Here is a 6,898-nt window from a genome sequence, read left to right on the forward strand (position 1 = left end):
TTAGTTCCTAGTTACTAAATAGAATTTTTATTATTAATTTCTTCATTGGTTAGTTCCTAGTTACTAAATAGTTATTTTTATTATTAGTTACTTTATTGGTTAGGTACTAGTTACTAAATAGAATTTTTATTATTAGTTTCTTTATTGGTTAGTTCCTAGTTACTAAATAGAATTTTTATTACTAGCTACTTTATTGGTTAGTTCCTAGTTACCAAATAGAATTTTTATTATTAGTTACTTTATTGGTTAGTTAGTAAATAGAATTTTTATTATTAGTTACCTTATTGGTTAGTTACTAGTTACTAAATAGAATTTTTATTATTAGTTACTTTATTGATTAGCTCCTAGTTACTAAATAGAATTTTTATTATTAGTTTCTTTATTGGTTAGTTACTAATTACTACATAGAATTTTTATGATTAGTTTCTTTATTGGTTAGTTCCTACTTACTACATAGAATTTTTATTATTAATTTCTTCATTGGTTAGTTCCTAGTTACTAAATAGTTATTTTTATTATTACTTACTTTATTGGTTAGGTACTAGTTACTAAATAGAATTTTTATTATTAGTTTCTTTATCGGTTAGTTCCTAGTTACTAAATAGAATTTTTATTACTAGCTACTTTATTGGTTAGTTCCTAGTTACCAAATAGAATTAGAATTAGAATTAAAATTATCCATTTTCACAATCAAATTTCCCGATAACTCCCTGATAATTTTTCTTTCCTGTTTTACTTTCGACTCGTCGCAAGCCTTGTCGAAATACCTACGTATGAACAAGGGCGGTATGTCCACATATTTTCCATTGGTCTAGCTTGCACAATGGCCGGTGTGTTCCACCGATGCCTTTCACACAGCGAAAACCGGCTGCGCACCGGCATTTACCATAGGATTTTAGAGGAGAGGAGGTTCTCTCCTCTCTTACAAAGTAAAGCTCTAGTTAAGTTTTTGTTGGCTTCCAAGCGTCGCCTTAGTTCACCAGTGCTACCTGAGCGTCCCCTCCGCGTCCCTTTAGGTTTTAGGGACTCGCGTCTGCGATCCCTTTTGCTGCTGCCAGCGTTCCATTCGCTTCCGCCGATCAGAATCCACCTAACCGATTTTAGGATGGTTCTCGGATAGCGAGACGATCGGCTCCTCTCTTTTATATGCCTCCGTCCTAGCCGCAACGTGACGAAGAAAACGGGCGTTGTGCGGGCGGGGGGTGGAGGAAGGAGGAAGGGCCGGAGGGATTTCGGAGACTTACCTGAATCCGGTATGTGCCTGCAGTATAATCAGAGACGGATGAAAGCGGCCTAGAGAGAGGCCGCCGAGCAATCGTTTACCAAACTCGTGCGCCTGCATCTTTCTTTGTCTACATACTTTCATTTGTACACACAAAGGGAAATTAAAAGAGCGGTGCAATGGTTGATTTTTTTATTTATTCATTTGTATTCATATAAATGTGTAAACGGCGATACACGTAATCGGTCTGCTAATTGATAATAAATTTATAACAAGAATACCATACAAAAGATACAACGAGTAACATAAAACACAAAATTGAATTTTGAGAAAAACTCAATATCCAGGCGCGCGCGCGCGCTCGTCGAAATTCCCCATCGGGCAATACGCGTTCGAAACATATCAAAGTCGAGGTTTATCGTCATTCGGCATCGACGTGTTCCAACATTCGCGCACACAACCAGTTTAAATTGAGCTCCAGACGATCCTCCAGCTAGATTTTTCCCTCCGCTTCTTTTCCTTAACCGAATCTTCTACGTTCCGGACCTCAGCCACGGTTGTACGCAATTTTCCATTTTCCTTTGAAGCTGCTCACCTTCCCGGAGAATCCTCGTTTAGGAAAGAATTCGATTCAATGCTGCCAACCTCCATCTTCTTCTTTGATCTTTTTTTTTAGTTTTCTCCTCCCCTCCCACCTCCTTTTTTCCCTTTCTTCCTCTTTTTTTTTTTTTTTTCTTTTCTTCTCAAATCTATTCACGTATTTCACGTTGGGACAAGCCGCTGCGTGGAAGGATAATCACATCTCGTGTCCGTGGGCTGGTATCTCACGTGGTATTCGTGGTCCAGTTTTTAAAGCATCCACTGCGTTACGATTTGCTCTCTTCGAGGCATCGCGGTGCGTGCGGTTGAATAGAGAATAACTGAACAACGGTTGGAGAAAATGCCAGAACGTTCTTCTTCGTTGCCTTGCAACGTGGCTTCCGCTGTCTGCATAAGTATGGACAACGTTGTTTGGTTGGAGAAACAGAATTGGCATTTTTAAAGTTTTTATTTTTAAAGGGATTTTAAAATTCCTTTCCTTGAAATTTACGAGCGATTGAAATATCTTTAGACATTGCATATTTAGGTTTTAAAGAAATTTTTTTTTCTAATTTCTTCTCGGTCATAAAGAAATCTCTTTTCTTCGTTTTGTGAAATATTTCAGGAAAGATTAATGCAAATTTGTTCTAAATTTCACATTTGTTTTCGTATTGTATCGCGCGTGTATGTACATACTTCGGTATGCCTCGTGCATTGCTTGAACAGTGATTGTATAATGGCTCCAATAGAATTAAATATTAGCGAGAACGAAAGGCAAATATTTGTATGCTAAATACTAATTTGCCAAATCAAATCGAAGATCGAGCAAACATAACGTGAACACCAATCTTGAGTATAAAGAACGACAGAATAAATGAGTAAAATATTGATATAATTTCGAAGTTTATAAATTTAAGCGGGAAAAATTGAAGAAATTTGAAAAATGGAAAATTGCGTTTCAAATAAACTTATATTCATATTATATAAATCATATTCGTAATTATTATTAAATTTATATTATATAATAAATTTATTATTGCCGTATATTATATTGTATTGTAATTTATTTTGAAATTTTGTTGACAGTCTTCTCCAAAGACTGGACAATATTCTTTTTTACAATAATTAAACTAAAGTTTAATTACTAAATTTAATTAATTAAAAATAATTAAATTCAATTATTTAAATTGATTTGAATCACACAAGTTGGGAAATTCACACGGATTTCTGAAAGCCACTCCCTTCGTCGTTTACGTTTCTCTGTTTTCATACCGATCCAGACACAATATGTCTGATAATACAATATTTCATCGCTGTTTGCAACACCGGGCTACGTCTGTTTCCAACGAGTACACGTCACTTTTCATATCTGCGGGAATAAACGTCATTGCGAGGCGAATTCGTTCGTTCGTTCGTTCGTTCGTTCGGTTGCGGAGTATACACGATAGTTGGTAAAACGTGTTTTCGACTGCGATAAGCCAAAATGATTATTACACGTTGCGCGGTAAGGGAAATATCTCATTGCATCGCTGGTTAATCGAATCTATCGATCTTTCTCTTGTCAGCGATAAAAGTGACTGCTATCGGATCTGATTCTGAAAAGTGGTGAACGTTCGATTTAGATTTGGAATTTCGCTTTCGAGACGGATTGTCAAGTTTCTTTTCTCGTTTTAATAAATCGTCGATATTAATTTACGTTACGCTCACGATATTCGAACGAAGTCTCTAAATCAAATATTCTCAAATAGTCAAACGCCAAATGTCCAATTTATAGAAAAGTATCACTGACGCAATTGTTGCGTGTCATTCAGTGGTTTTTTTTTTTTTTTTTTTTTTTTTTTGCACGCAATAGATTGTAAATGGTACATTATTCTATTGTCTGGCATTTATTATAAATCTAGCGCAAGTTTAAATGGCACCGAGTCGAGTACACAACGGGTGGACAGAATCGTCGTGCAGTTTTGTTATCGACGAGCGTTGAAAAATACAAGATCGTTTCGTTGATGAAATTGAAATCTGAGATTGACGTGTAATTAATAAGTATTAAGACTTGTGTATTAAAATATTTTACATATACAGTTTTAGATACATGGCCAATGTAATAATAATCACCGATAATGGCCGATCTTCGTTATAGCGTTCATAAAACGTGCAACGATGTGTTTGTAAAACTGCGAGCAGCTGTACATACATGTAATATCCATCAATTCCTTGGAGAAATTCTTTCCGCTAAAAACTCTTATCCCGATTCAGATTGTGGAGCACGCGTACCTGAAAACTACTCCCCTTTTGCCTGTTGATCCTCCTGAGGAAGACTCGTTTTGTAAGGGAGCACCGCGTGGTATCATCCTCCAGCTGGTAAACAGCTGCCCACATCCTGTCTCACGTACGCTATGCGCCTCTTCTCTTCCTGTCCCTCACGAGACACCCAATTCCCTTTTCTTTCCTTCGTTCTTTTTTTCTTTTTCCTTTCAGTTCCTCTTGTTCTTCTTCTTCTTCTTGATCAAGCTGAGACAGAGGAAAGAGAAGAAATAAAAACGAAAGAGGGAGGGGGACATACACAAGGTGTCCCGCATATCGATTCAGGAATAATTCAACGTATGCAGAAACGAGGACGTAACTTTTTTCGTTTCAAGGCTTTTCGTTTTTATCGAGGAACTCGCGTAGAGAAAGTCGAAGTTAGTAGAAAGAAAGTCACGTTGAAAAACACGAGAGAAACATAAGACAGACATTTTGGGACCTGCGAAATCTGCAGAAGGAATAAGGGCGACACTTGGAACTAAAGACGAAGGTCATTTATACACAAAATCTGTGTCAGACCTATTATAATGTACGGGCATCAAGTATGGGCAGCTGCAGCAAACGCACATGAAAACAATATGCAAAAAATACAAAACAATATGCAAAAAATACAAAACGAATCATCTTGGACAAACCATACCTCCATCAAAACCCTAGCATTCAATAGCAAACATCCCTACCATCAACGAATACATTAAAAAATCACTCGTATAACACAAATCATCCAAATCCACTCGTCAGAAATACTGGAAACTACGAAACTGCAAGTATAACCACTCAAGATAAAGACAAGACTACCAAAAGCACTAGAGTACAATAAGAACAACACGCAACGGTATACTCTACACCAAGTTTCGTTTTCACGAAACTGCAGGTTTTTTTTCATATTAAAACAAACCTTACAGAGAAAAAACTAACACCCAAACTTTTCTTAAAATGCAACTTAAATGCAGGTTACAGAAAAACCTCAGGGACTGCACCATTAAAATAACCAGCAAATAAAAAAAAAAAAAAAAAAAGACGAAGGTCAGTCGAATTCTGTGCGAGCAGTTCCTTTGAACAAACGCATTATTAAATTGTATAATTCTATACACTCTTTACAATCGCGTTTGAAAATTTATCAGGTACATTTGTATACTTGGTTAAATTCTGAACTGCTGTCGCTGTCGAGCGTTCTACAGATAAATAATAAGACGTAATTGTTGCACGCCAGAAACGTTCGTAATAAGTTATAAAGAAATTATGAAATGTAGAACTACATCATCAATGTAATGGATTGAATTTCATGAACAATCTTTGTCCAACTTCTACACACTGTTCTATCCTTCGATTGTTCTATCCTTCCTTGTAGATCGTAATTAAAAATCTGGGAACAAGGTTTGGTCAGTGAGTTTCTCAAGGCCAGTGATTTTCTCTTTCATATCTATCTTCTTTTTGTCACGAGGCATTTATAGACTCGCCTGTTGCAAAATCTCATCGTCTCGATGAATGAAAGTTTGTTCTTCTGGACACCCTGTATACACGTGGAAGAAGGACACTCTGTGTAGAGTGTAAAGCGGTACCAAAATGGTGGACAGGTGCATCATGGACACTGAGTTGTACGGCACGCGACTGCACACCGTCTGTTTACCCCATTAAAAGTCGCGCTGGCTATTACGCGCGTGCTTTTTCACGCGTGCAAGCGTTCGCAAGACGTAGGGAAAGGGTGGAAGGTGTGTGCGTGCGTGCGTGCGTGCATACGATGCCGAAGCAAGTACGTACGTATATGCGTTATCGCGGTGATCCAAGGCGATGGATCGCCGCGCTGCTAAACTGTTTAAACGGTTACCCGGACAGATAGGCATCGCACCCACGAGAACCCGACTACACATAACCGCGCCGTTAATTACCATGGGAATTGTTAACCCTTTTCGCTGGCGCATTTCGATTTCATTCGGAGATATTTCACCCGCGCAGCATTTGTGGATTTTGATTTATGGCCGAGGAAACTTTCCCCACGACGATTTTCTCATTCTTCAGAAAGGATTTCGCCGAATTTTTCCTATGAAAATCGAAGTCTCAAGTATAATCGAATATTAACCCGAGAATTTTAACCTTTGAGTTATCAAGCTTTAAATTTCTCTAGTATAGGCTTCGTATCTATTTAAAAAAAAAAAAAAGTTTCCGTACGTATAATTGTTTTTCAAAAAAAAAAGAAAAAAAAGACCTCGCATCGATTGTATCATTTTAAATAAAAATTCTCGCAGTCTCTCGTCGATGAAAAAAAAAAAAAAAAAAATGAACGTCTTGCAGCGATTTTCGTGCGTCATCGTGACACTGATAGCCTTGGGAATCTGATAACGATGCACCTTCACCGCCGTCGCTGTTCCTCGGCTCAGTCTCGTCTGACTACGAAATGGCACGAGTAAATAACTCGTGTCTCGATAAAACAGGTGATCCCGTATATTGTTCGGAAAGTTGTTAAGATGAATTGCATCGAAAGCGAAGTATATATCATGTACAAGTAGCATATGCACGACTCGAGTACTCGTGCGTCTCTCTGTAATTTGTGTAACTCGCCAACAGCTGCTTGCCCGATAAGCCTGTGTCCAACGAAATTTCGCCCATTGAAAATTTTCTGCGCACGGCCGACTAGTCAAACGAATCGAAATTGCTCGAATTGTTGAGTACTACGTACTGGGTACTCCTAGCCAAAGAGCAAACCGAAAGTGAAGAAGAACGAAGAGCGAATAAACCAAGTTGAAAGTTAAAAAGAAAATGAGGGATCGTCTTCGAGAAAAAGGGAAATTTTGAGAT

Source organism: Frieseomelitta varia, unplaced genomic scaffold (genome assembly GCF_011392965.1).
Source record: "Frieseomelitta varia isolate USP_RPSP 00005682 unplaced genomic scaffold, Fvar_1.2 scaffold_203, whole genome shotgun sequence".
Taxonomy (NCBI): Eukaryota; Metazoa; Arthropoda; class Insecta; order Hymenoptera; family Apidae; genus Frieseomelitta; species Frieseomelitta varia.